This window comes from Lygodium microphyllum, chromosome 2, assembly GCF_053477565.2.
Source record: "Lygodium microphyllum isolate KBCC chromosome 2, Lygodium_microphyllum_v1.1.10, whole genome shotgun sequence".
Classification (NCBI taxonomy): domain Eukaryota; kingdom Viridiplantae; phylum Streptophyta; class Polypodiopsida; order Schizaeales; family Lygodiaceae; genus Lygodium; species Lygodium microphyllum.
The window spans coordinates 171,512,586-171,525,103 of record NC_141136.1 but is presented as its reverse complement, the minus strand read 5'-3'; the positions used below and the strand labels follow the sequence as shown (position 1 = coordinate 171,525,103).

The following is a 12,518-nucleotide window of genomic DNA, read 5'->3' as shown; positions in this document are numbered from 1 at the left end:
ATCCACCAATAATCGATGCATTTTCATGTGGACGATGCATGACTTTCCAGGATTTGGAAAATGCTCATGTAAGTAGGGTTTCATTCTCGTTGGTAATATATATCATAGCTCGTTCAAGTTTGTATTCACTAGATAGAGGTATTGGGACATGTCTAGTTACCTCATGTTAACATGCATATCCATTGTGTGGGCCACAGTTAGACTCCTGAAGGTCACGGACCATGAAGAAAATGGTATATCAAGGACACGCCGCTTTCGTGCCAGAGGGTCATGAACTCAAGGAAGGTTTTCTTGGACGACCTCCAACACGTATGAATACCCAAAGCTGGTACGAGCTGAAAATGGTCCACACGGAGTTACATCCAAACAGAATGTGATGGTTCTTAGTTTTCTACTAGTTTCCATATTGGACCCACTTATATATCAACCACTTGTTGGATCCCATGCATATTTTCAAGAACATGGATAGCTTGCTATGGGACCACATCACAGGAAAGAGAGACACTATAGGGGCACAAATGGATTTGAAGAAGGTAGGCAAGATGGAGGTGCTTTGGCCACAGTCAAGTGCTAATGGTCGCTTGCAGCTACCTCGTGCTCCTTGGGTTTTATCCACTAAAGAAGAGCGCATTGTGAAGCAAATAGTCAAGTCTATCCGTACACCGATGGGTATGATATGTTCTCTCAGGTATACATTTTCTAAAGATGACAAATTATTAGGGCTAAAATCCCATGTTGGCATAAGATATGTCAAGTTTGTACTACGAATGGATTTGTTGAGTGTGAAATATGTTGGTTTTTGGGCTGATTTTTTGTTGTTTTTGATGATAAATGGTTGTTTATTTTGAAGTGTTTGGAAAGGTTTGGATAAGTTTGAAGGGTTTTTTATGGTTTTTGATGAGGATGTTTGGTTCTGTAAGGTCTGATTTTCTTCTGTTTTGTTTCTGTTTTGGTATTAGAGATGGTTGAATGAATGTTTTGAGAGATGATTGAAGTGGTGTGAAGAGGTTTATGAAAGATTGAATTGGTTTTGTTTTCGTTTTTATGATTTTTATGGGTTTTGTTGATCTTTGTGAAGTTCTGTAAGCTTCTGTAGCTTTGTTGTTCTGTACTTCTGTTGCTCTATGGTTCTATTCTGTTGTTTCTGTTGAGTGTTATGATGGATGTGTGGATATTTTGGGAAGTGTTTTTGTCTTAGGAAAGGATGAATGGAAGCTCTATCCAAACTAATTGAAGTGAAGAAATAACTGCTAAAGATTTACAGAAGGTTACAGAAGATAGTGACAGAAGACAGATCTCACAGGACACTATGAAGTCTCTGGTGACCTTTCATACCAGATATACCTTTTGGAAGGTGTATCCACGACCTAAGAAGGATTATTGAGAATTATTATTGAGTATTGTAGTCAGGATATGATGTACTATTGATAGAGAGAGAGAGAGAGAGTCAGAGATAGTCAATCCTATGAAAACAGTGTAATTGTATATGAGAGATTGAGAGAGAGAACAATGAAGACATTGAAAATGAATAATGTGTGATTGATTTCCATTCAAAGATGGTGTATTCCTTTGTGTTCTTTGTTCTTTTGATGGAGATTATGAAGATTATGAAGAATATGGTTGATTCTATCAAATCCGTGGGAGATCTACATGATGCTGCATGAAGATTTGTTGTGCATGGTGTTCTTTTCTTCATTGTGATAATATAAACCCTAATTAAAAAAATCTTGTTGATGATGACAAGATAGATTTTCTTGCAGTAGAAATCCTATTTCTTTGGTATCTCTCTTGGGGCTCCAAGATTAAAAGTGGCCTGCATATTTTGCTATTTGGAGTGTAGTCATTGTTCATAATGATTTCTCTTTAGTGGCAGTTCGTACTATTGATCGCGATCGTAGGATGCCTTACTCCAGAAATACGCAGGGCAATTTACAGGTTATCAACTTTAGTGCAATAGATCTCACAGAAGGAGATTAAGATGTCCTCTATTGAATCGGCGAGGCGGGGAGCAATGGAGACGGTCTGTCTCTTTGAGAAATACCTGCCTACCAGCATGCTTACGATACAATTTCACCTTTTTGTGCATCTTGTACATGAAGTGGAGATTGCTGGACCTGTCCATACGCAATGGATGTTCTTCTTGGAGCGCTTCATGAAAACCCTAAAAGGCTTTGTGCGACAACGAGCTCGGCCAAAAGGTAGCATGGGTGAAGGTTAGTTGGTGTGTGAGGTACTAGTGCATATTTCACAATGGCTACCAATGGTGGAGTCAAATAACAGTATGCTATGGTCGGTGAAGGATGATGATAGACTGACTGGAGATGTGGTGGTCGAAAATGGGGTAGAAAAAATAATGGATACTGCAATGGAGGAGAAAGTGAATCGCTTTTGTATGTTGCACCATGCCTCTATGGAGATGTGGCTCACTAGGTACCAACAAGCTAGGAAAGATCGAGAGGAAGTGAGATCTAAATTTTGACGTAGTACATGCTATTGACTGATTCGATATCCCGAGGGCATGAAGGAGATGTCGCGATTTATGTCAATGCGATGGTTGCATTGAGCTTTGACCACCATAGCGTCTCACGAAGGGGCGGAGGTCTCAACCGAGGAGTGGGAATTCTCGAGGGGATGTAGTCTAAAGGTGATGACGTGTTTAGGATTTTTCGTATGTATATTTTATATGCGACAACTAATTGAGTGTTTCAATGTACATTACAAAATAAATATAGTGCAGCATGGTCACGCGGATGGCATTTCTATGTGGAGAGTATTGACAAAATGCGCTCCACAAGAGATTGTGGTATCATTTCAAGGTTCGAGAACGAGAGCTGATGACAAGTAACGGATATAAATGAGATGGAGTATTTTGAAAACTTGCAAAGTATTGTCACGATGGATTACCGTAGCTTCTCCATGATCCTATTTGATGTGCAGTGGTTCAAAGTAGTACTTGAAGGAGTTGGAGCAATAGTTCGACAAGGTCCATATGGATTTCTCGAAGTAGATTCTGAAAAAAATGGACGGATTTGAGCAACACATTTGTGTTGCCGGCCCATTGTGAACATGTGCATGAACTCATGTGTTTTTTAATTGTATTACGACATGGTACATGTTACAATAGTTAAATCTCTCTTGTATGTGATTGTGAACATGTAATTTTTTATCCAAACCCTCGACAACCTCGATGGTGGTATGTTATACCTTCAACTCCCCGAAGTGCGAGAGTATATGATCAAAGCGATGTTCCGAGCATAGATGAGAACAATATGCAAATAGAGGGATGGATATTGCAAGGGATGGAGGCCACCGAAAACTTGGAGCATGTAGAAGAGCCAGCATCGGGTAACAATGATGGAAATATAGGAGTCCAAGAATTCTTTGAGAATGAGGTGGACTCATCCTTTTGTGGTGACATGTCTATTGACCTTCCAGTGTATGCGGAGTTGTGTCAGGAGATTGACATGGGAGCATATGATACTTCATACTTGGAGCATCCACCTACTCAATTTGTTGACGAATCACTTATAAGGGTACATAAGATATGCATTTGAAGTAAGATTATTTTTTAAAGATTTATATTACCGTGCTTTGTATGATTTATATTGATTATTCTAACATCATTATTTGTTTGTGCAGGTGACCTTTGTGGATATTTAGATCATCAGGATGAGTTGAGGGATGACCAATGAGGAGCTACAAGAGATCTTCATGCGTATGTCTCTAGATCAGATGACAAGATTCAAAGACATGGTGGACCAGGAGCTATCTCGGACACCGTTAGGCCACTCTATTATATCTACTTCAATGCGATCTGATGCTTCAGTTTCTAGCAGACGAGGTCAATGCTCCAAACTTAGGCCAGACGGAGGGAGTGGTTCAGGGGGATGCTTCAGAGATCCGGATGCAGTGAGCCCACGGTCGACTCGCGATACTGGTGCTACTCCTCGCTCTCGTGGTGGTTGGAGAGAGCATGGCTTAGGTGGTTACTGTGGAGGCACGGATACGGTGTCTCTGTCTTATTATGCTGCTGGAGTTGCGTCACCTCTGGGATTTGTCACACCTGTGGGGATGTCTACTCCACTCACTCTAGCTTTTTCTCAGCCGTTCGCAAGTGGCACCCCTATGGGTGCTACAGGGGTGCTACTCCGATAGATACTACCCCGATAAGTACACCAAATGTATAGGGGTCTCCTGGATATGCCCAGGAGCATGGTTGCAGGTGGGAGAGGACCTATCTTACGCATATCCAAGCGGGGTATGCCTACCTTGTAGATAATAGGTCTGAAGCCATCATCATGAATGATGAGGGGGGAGGGTGATGGCTTGCATGAGAGAGTTGTGCCAATAAGTTTTTTGACACAACATCTTGGATCATTGGAAGAACATATCGAGGGGAGAAACGAGTACATAGTAGCATCCTTGCATGAGGAGTTTCCGGTATACCAGCCACAGCAGATAAGTTTTCTACGGGCTGGATGATAGAGTGCATGGGTGCATATATGTCACGCAAACGATCGGACGCACGCAAGGCACTCAAGAGTGAGGCTTCAAAGCCCAAGTGGCTAGACGCGGACGATAATTGGCGCCGACTCAGGGAGAAGGCTACAGATTTTCTAGGGCATTGGAGATAGTAGCACGAGGTGGCGAGGGTACGACTAGAGGCTAGAGTGGTCCATCATCTTGGGAGTGGCGGCCACAGGACATATCTGGAGGACTTTGTAAGTTTTTCTTTTGTTTTGCTTGCTTATTTTTTTGCAATATCCTTTGTACTGACAATTGTGTTTCTAAGAGTTGTATTTTGTTTTCTTTACAGCACTCCATTACAAATCGCGATTCCACCCGCCTTGAGACTCGATATGCAGAGAGGCACGGTCTCACTGCATTGATCGACCGATTATATAGACGTGGCGGCCCTATAAGCACTCATCTATCTTGTCCGTAGTTACTATATTTAATTAGAATACATTATTGTATGGTGGACTGATGTGTAGTTGTTTCTTTTATTGCAGAGTCCGTTTGATGCTCCCTTGCGGCGAAATGAGGTTTCGGATAGTTTTGATGTATAGCTCGCCCTTGGATCCCTAGAGCTCACACACCCTTCTTTTTTGGTCACGTGATCTGTGTAGACATTTTCTATGTAGAAGTAGTATCTTGACATGATTGTACCGGTCGCTTTTATTATGCGATCATGTATTTATTTCATGTATCAGTGTTATGATTTAAGTATACTTTGCTTTTATCTACACGAGCATTGTACACATTTCTGAAACTATTTTGTATGGCCCAAATAAAGCACATAGTGCTATATGTGGCAGGGCAACAAGCTGCCTTGCCACAAATTTTTTTTCCTGTTACCGTCGCTATTAGCGTCGCAAATTTACTATACGTGTTGCCATTAGCGTCGCAAACATCGTCGCAAAGCGTCATTATCAGCATCGTTATTTGCGTCGATGCAAATAGTGACGCTGATAACGACGTTGATACCAACTGTTCTATGGCGTCGGCAATAACAACGCTTTTTATGACGACGAGGGAAAATTTCTTTATGAACATTTTCGTCGCTTTTAACGTTGGTATAAGGCCTATATCTTGTATTGGTTGGAGAAGGCCATGCTCGATCCAAGGCTAGATAATCTTAGGATGACTTTACACAACCAACTAAAGTAATATATGTAATATCTAGATGGTGTAGTTAAGGATAAGAAATAGAATCAATTACTAAAGTTTATATTTGCTTGATCTAGGTTAGAGAAGTACCTTGCATAAAGGGATAACAAAACCCTCATGTGCTATTGAAGGACCATTTGTGTGCAGTGTGCAAGCACACTCAAAGAAGAATAATGTATTTTTCTTTCTTCTCATAGCATTTTTAGAAATATTATTTTTATGCATTTTGAATTTTCTTTTTGTTCCCATCCTTCTTCTTCTTCTTGCCATCCTCAGAGCCAAGAAATAACCAAGATATTATTTTTCGTTACCTTTTCTCCCTTCATAGTTCAAGACAGAAGCTCAAAGGAGGGACAACGAAGGACCGTTCCATGGGTGTATAGCCAAGCTGGAAGAAGGAAAAGAGTTTTGCTCCTCTTTTAAAAGGTAAATGTGGGTATTTTTTGTTTACTAGATTACTATGTTAGTGTTTCTTCAGATTATATATTTTGTTGATTTGCTTCTAGTATTATTTTGTTCGATCTAATAGACTATAGAATCATGTCTTGTACATGTTTAACAATATACACAAATGACCATAAGACATGCTTATACGAGCTGAATAAGACCCTTTGAGATTCGACTAAATGGGTTGCATAGAAGAGGAGAAATGCATTGTTGCAAGATGAAAGGTCACAATAAATTCTATAGAAGCAAGAGTGCCCACATGATCGTGTATGCCTTTGAGCCTGAGTGTGCTTCTAGTTAACACAAATGATGTGTATTCGAGGAATTGGAGACTGCCCTGTGAAAGCAATTCTATGAACTTTTCTGTTGTGAAGGAGAGCCAATTAGGAGACAAGTAGTCACACAATTGCGAGTTTATATGTACGCCAATCAATTAGGGAAGCAGGTGGCAGTCGAGGCACCTTGACCAGCACTGCAGTTGATGGCGTGGAGGAAGGGGCGGGGGAAGGCGAAATATCTCGTTGCTCAGGTGGAGACTGCCGCACACGTCGCCGCTAGTGGGGTGGACGGCCTTGAGGATGGGGTAGGGGCTGCCATGGGTAGAGGCCGTGTAGTCGGAAGGTTACCCACAATGCATCCGTAAGTGTCGCTCCGTTAGCCCCTCCGAACGCTTCCTTTTGTAGCTCCGTCTACTTGACAAAAATATGAAAACTCCCCAATCATTTTGATTGGGGTGCCATATGATGCATGGGCTCACGTTAAGAATCGGCAAGGAGGCCCACTATCTTTTCTCCTTCCGAAGGGCCCAGGCGTTTCACAGTCTCACCACCGTTTTACCTCCTCGAGATGCCGTGATGCTGGTCCCACCCCGCCCCATTCCTGCTCCGTCTGAGTATTCCGTTAGCTCATTGAATGCCCCTCTCTCCGTTAGCTCATTGAATGCACCTCTCTCTCATCTGCCACATTTCCCTCCGTATATTCTACAATTTCCATATTCCATCTCTATGCCTCCCTCCCTTTTATCCGCCACATTTCCCTTCCTCTCCACTAAATGTTATATTTTGATCTAACCATCGTGAGTAATAATATAAATGTAAAGTTTTGTCATCTATATATCACTAGACAATAAGAAGGCTTAAGGATGTGGAGGGGACCTAGCATCTCAAGATGTAGACATCTTCTCTAATCCCTTAATGTGCCTTGCAAAACCCATGTACTGTCATAAAACTATATAGCTCTATTATATGTTTATATATGCAACTAATAGTGCATTGTCACTATATCAATAGTGTTCAAACTCACATGGAAAATTTTGTTTATCTCAATCAAATATATGAGACTAGATGTGCTATAATTTTAAACCCTTCTACTACAAATTGCATCCAAATATACTATTTGGAAGACTCGAAAGAAACTTAAGAAAAATTGATTGATATTTCATAAGATGGAAAACCTCAATCCACACATATGAGGAGCTCTTGCTTTTCTTCTTTGCCACTTCTTCTTTCATAGATAGAAAATATATGCTTTATGTTGGTTCTTTTCTCTTCACCAATGATTCATGAAGCTTTATTAGTCAATAGTTGCATTATTACTTTGCAAAAAAGATATGCTTTTTATTAGTCAATAGTTGCATTACTACTTTGCAAAAAAGATATGCTTTATGTTGGTTCTTTTCTCTTCACCAATGATTCATGAAGCTTCATTATTCAATGGTTGTGTTATTCCTTTCCCTTTTCCATTGTTATCTATTTCTTTATCCTTAGTAGTCGGAGAAAGAAGTAGCTGTCATAGTTGAGATTTCTAGGTTAAGATATCATGGTTTGTCATCCTTCCTTAGACTACAGTTCGGGGTTTTCATCATTGTTGAATTCCCCACAACTTTTCCACATAGATAAATGCTTTGTAAATGAGTGTTTTCTTGAGTCTTCGAGCATGGTAGTAAATGTCAAGGAAAACATGGATTCTCATGTGTTAACATATTTCAAAATGTTGTTCCCGCAAAGATACATGTACTTTTAAACATGGAGATAGATGCATTGTAATACGGGAATTTTGGTCTAAGGTCTCAAAGTAGATGATTATCCGTACCTTGTAAAGTTTTATACACTACCTATAGGACATAACGAGATATGATTATGGGTGACTTAATCAATACACTGACATATTTTACAAGAAGTTTTAAGTATTGAGAACTAAACTTTGTGGTTAAGTTAGGAGTAGAACTTGTTAAGTCTATTTTGCAACTGACATGATGTGTGGCTTTGGGGGTAAGAAACTTATGGAACTTAGGCAAAGGGGGTAAATAAGGGAAAACCCAAGCGTGGCATTTTTCACAAACATTTTTGAGAGAGAGCGAAAGAGAGCGAGAGAGATCACGTCGCAAGCTCAATTAAAATGCTAGCGTCAAATATTACTTTCATTCAATATTACTGTCTGACTCTCATTCACTCATTCTCTCACACTCAAAATCCCCCCCCCTCTCTCTCTCTCTCTCTCTCTCTCTCTCTTTTTAAGCTTACTTCACGCACACACAGACGCAGGCATGCACAACTCAAAACTCTCTCTCTCCCTCTCTTGCATACATTCTACGTCTCCCTTCTCTCTTCTCTCATTTATATATATATATATATATATATCATTAAAACTTGATAGGGCTAATACACATGCTTAAAGACATAGAGAATAAAAGCTCAAATATTTCATAATTTAATAAGAGTACCATAAGAATATAACAATGTAGCATTCCTCCTATTTGGAGGCATGGGCTTCTTCATCTTCTTTCGTGGCTCTAGCATCAAGCTTCTCTTGCATTGAGGGCTGTTTGGTTTTGGGTGGAGCCATGAATGATGATGTTGTGGGTGATTCTACCAATCTAGAAACTCTTCTTTTAGTTAGCCGTTTTTCAATGAAAGGCTTAGCTCGTTGTATGGTATTTCCAAATCCATCATTGGTGGGCACAAAAGCTTGTGTACTGCACATATCTTCTCTAGAGCTTTCAAAGCTCGAAGTTGGCTCAACATCATCTTCACAGAAGAACATACCTCAAAAATAAGCTCCATGTCACCCCCCACCAAATCAAATACATCGTGGCATAGATGTTGCAATGTTGTGGATGGGTGGGTGTCTTCATGGGAGATATTAATCATAGTTGTATCCATGTCTTGGAGATTATCCACATCCAGCAGCGTGGTTGCCGTGTAAGGATCATGTGCAACCTCATCCTGTATCACATGAGAGTTACTTATAAGTCCTTTAAATTTTCCTCTTGGTTCCACGCCTCTATATAAGTCCATACATTGTGCCACCACTTTAGTATTTGGTACCCCTAAAAGAAGTAGCACCTTGATTTGATGCTTACATATGTTCCCCAACTTTGCCCACTTGCATGTACAACATGCCCATTGACAATCCGCATTATAAACTGTGTATTCAATAGTGTCTTTGGACATGCTTCTTACATACGCACATGAAGCCCTTGCACCATTCATTTCGAATCTAACATACACGACCGGAATATTCAAAGCCCTCTCATATGAGTTGGCCACTATCTTTTCAATGTTATTGTTTCTCACAAATCCACTTTCTTTCATAGCTTGCACATACCAATAATATGGAAGAGCTGAACTTGTCAATTTATGAAGGAGCCAATCCACTCGTCTGCCAGTCAATCTCTTTGAGCTACCTAAGAATTTGTACTTTAAAGTGCCATGTTATGCCTCTATAGCACCATTGGTGTCTTGATTGGAATGTGGAAGTGTACGTGCTGCACGTATCCACATACCTTGCAACACACACATAATACAACTATTTAAAATATGTATAAAAATGAAAATATAACAAAGTAATCTGAAATAGATAATTAGGAGTCCTCACCAATCTTGGGCCCCCAATATGTTTTGAAGTAGTGCAAGAATCTTATCTCATCTTCAAACTCCTTTTTAAATATATCTATCATATCCCTTGCTTCCTCCTTTATAGCCACATTTGTTGCCTTGCATTCACCTTTCATATTCATAATATTGCCTAGAGCTTGGAAAATCGCAGCTCTTTTTGGCCATTCAGGGACTTTTTTAATAAGATGCTTTAACCAACAACGACGAACATGCCATAGGCACAAATAAATAGGAAAATTAAAGACAACCCTACACACAATACATTTGTAAAAAATGTAATGCTTTTAGTCCATGAATTAAATGTTTTCCAAAAGGATGCATGCATGTGAAATGTGCCTTAAAGCATCTATCTCTCTTTTAGCATCATCCACCAAAAAAGGTGTTGGCTTCCATGATTTGTGAAAATCTAGCATGTGATCCCTAAACTTTGTGAGCCAAATTTTGTTTACCTCAAATGTTGCACTTGAGGTTAACACCCAAGCAATTGGGACACCATTTCGGTGGGAGTCAAATACAAGGATTGTGTATAAATTGAACTGTCAAATGCAAGTTTCAAATATAAGCAAAATGCATAAATTTTTGAGAAGTAAAAACTATAAGTACGCAAGAATAATATTAATAAATTACCTTATACTTGTTTGTACCAAATGTTGAATCCATTACTAATAAGCTGCCATTTCCATGTCTATCACACATATCTCGTTGCCATGGTGTTTGAATCCCCAATATGAAATCCTTATCAGTAGAAAGATTTTGTTCCTGATACACAAAGGTCATTTCCTTATTTTCAATGCACCATCTCTTTGTGCTTTCAGCATCATTGTCATGTAATTGATATTGGTCAATGGCAAGCTTCTTAGATATATTCATAATATCTTGGATGGAGAGAAAGTCATCTCTTTCCATAGGATGATTTGGATTGTTGCTTTGGCACTGATTCACATATTGAATGTGACACTCCAATACTTGTTGCCGTGAAAAACCTTTGTATAACATACTGGACACCCATATTTTTTTCTCTAGTGATATCCATGGGGAAAATAAGGAATGTGAATTGACATTTAAATCCTCCATTGCAATGCCATGACAAATCATATCTGCATCATCAATATGATATGGATTGATAAATGAGATAAATGCCAACTAGTGTCATGGGATAGGCGAGTCACTATAAAATGACACAAATAACCCTTGTTAAGCTATCCCATTGTTTTGCGTGGTTGGCGTTTTCTTGGTTGTCCTTGACTGGTCAAGATGTCATTAGGACATAAAACTTCCACATTTCGAGTGTCCTTAGGACCATAAGCACACCAAAATCTGTTTTTGTAGGAAATGAATGTTGTAGCTATAGGTGTGGTCAAATAATAAGGAAATCAATATAAGTAGCAAAACAATTATATACACTTACGTGATCTTCTCTATCCATGTGTTGTCTAATGGGTTTTTCAATTCATTTGGTTGTCGTCGATGGTGAGATTACTTTTTGAAATTTGTAGGAAATTTAATATTTTTTCCTTCCCCTTGTTCAAAATCATTTACTCGACACCATGGAATAATTTCCCTTCTCAAAACCTTATATTTGGATCTCTCGTCATAAACGAGCTACCATTGTAAATGCTTTGTGCTGAATATGCCAACAGGCAATGTTGGGGATTGTGGGCTTGCCATATTTAGCAGAAGAGAGTGAGAATATGGGCTATGTATCTGCACAAAAGTAAAGTTATCCCATCAATATATTTTATTATATAGACTAAATCTTTCTTTCCTCTAAAGTTGTTTGTTCTATAAAGTATGACAAGTTTACATATTATTGTAGTGTAAAAAAGGAATACATTAGTGCAAGCTCGACTCTCTCTTGCTCTCTCTCTCTCTCTCTCTCTCTCTTGTGTCATACATTAATAACTTTGAACTTCATGTTGTGCATCATTAATGATTTTGTGGTTACCTAATATAATACTTATAATATACACATTCTTATATGAGCAAATACGAAATGTAATAGAGGAACTTTATTTCTTGTAGCATATACATTGATGTAGTCTAACTACATATAGTGATGTATCTATTGCTCATAGTACATGAAATATAGTTACAACTTTGATTACATTTCATGCTTTGCATCGTTAATAGTTATGTGCATAACTTTCACCGTAGTAGCTTAAAATCAGTAGCATATATTCCTACAGTACAAACATTTTTTTATGATCCATAATGTGATAGAGTAATGTTGATTCTTGTAATACATAGATTGATGTAGTTTAGCTACATATAGTGGTGTATCTATTGTTCATAGCTGATGACATGAAATTAAAACTCGGCACACTTTATGCTATATATCTTTAATAGTTTTGTGAGTACCTTATATGCATTCATTGCATACATTCTTATAGCTCACAATACATACACTCTTACAGCTTATATTCATGCTCTGGTTTACTTGCTTCATTGAACGATATAGAGCTCATTAAAAAAAAAAACAACTACAGTCATCACTTTTATGCATCA

At 38.9% G+C, this 12,518-nt stretch overlaps 1 pseudogene; it reads right to left on the bottom strand.

Moving 5' to 3' along the window:
* Positions 1-10,919, bottom strand: part of LOC148040614 (uncharacterized) — a 30,855-nt pseudogene extending 19,936 nt beyond the window's left edge.
* Between the last annotated feature and the right edge of the window lie 1,599 nt (positions 10,920-12,518).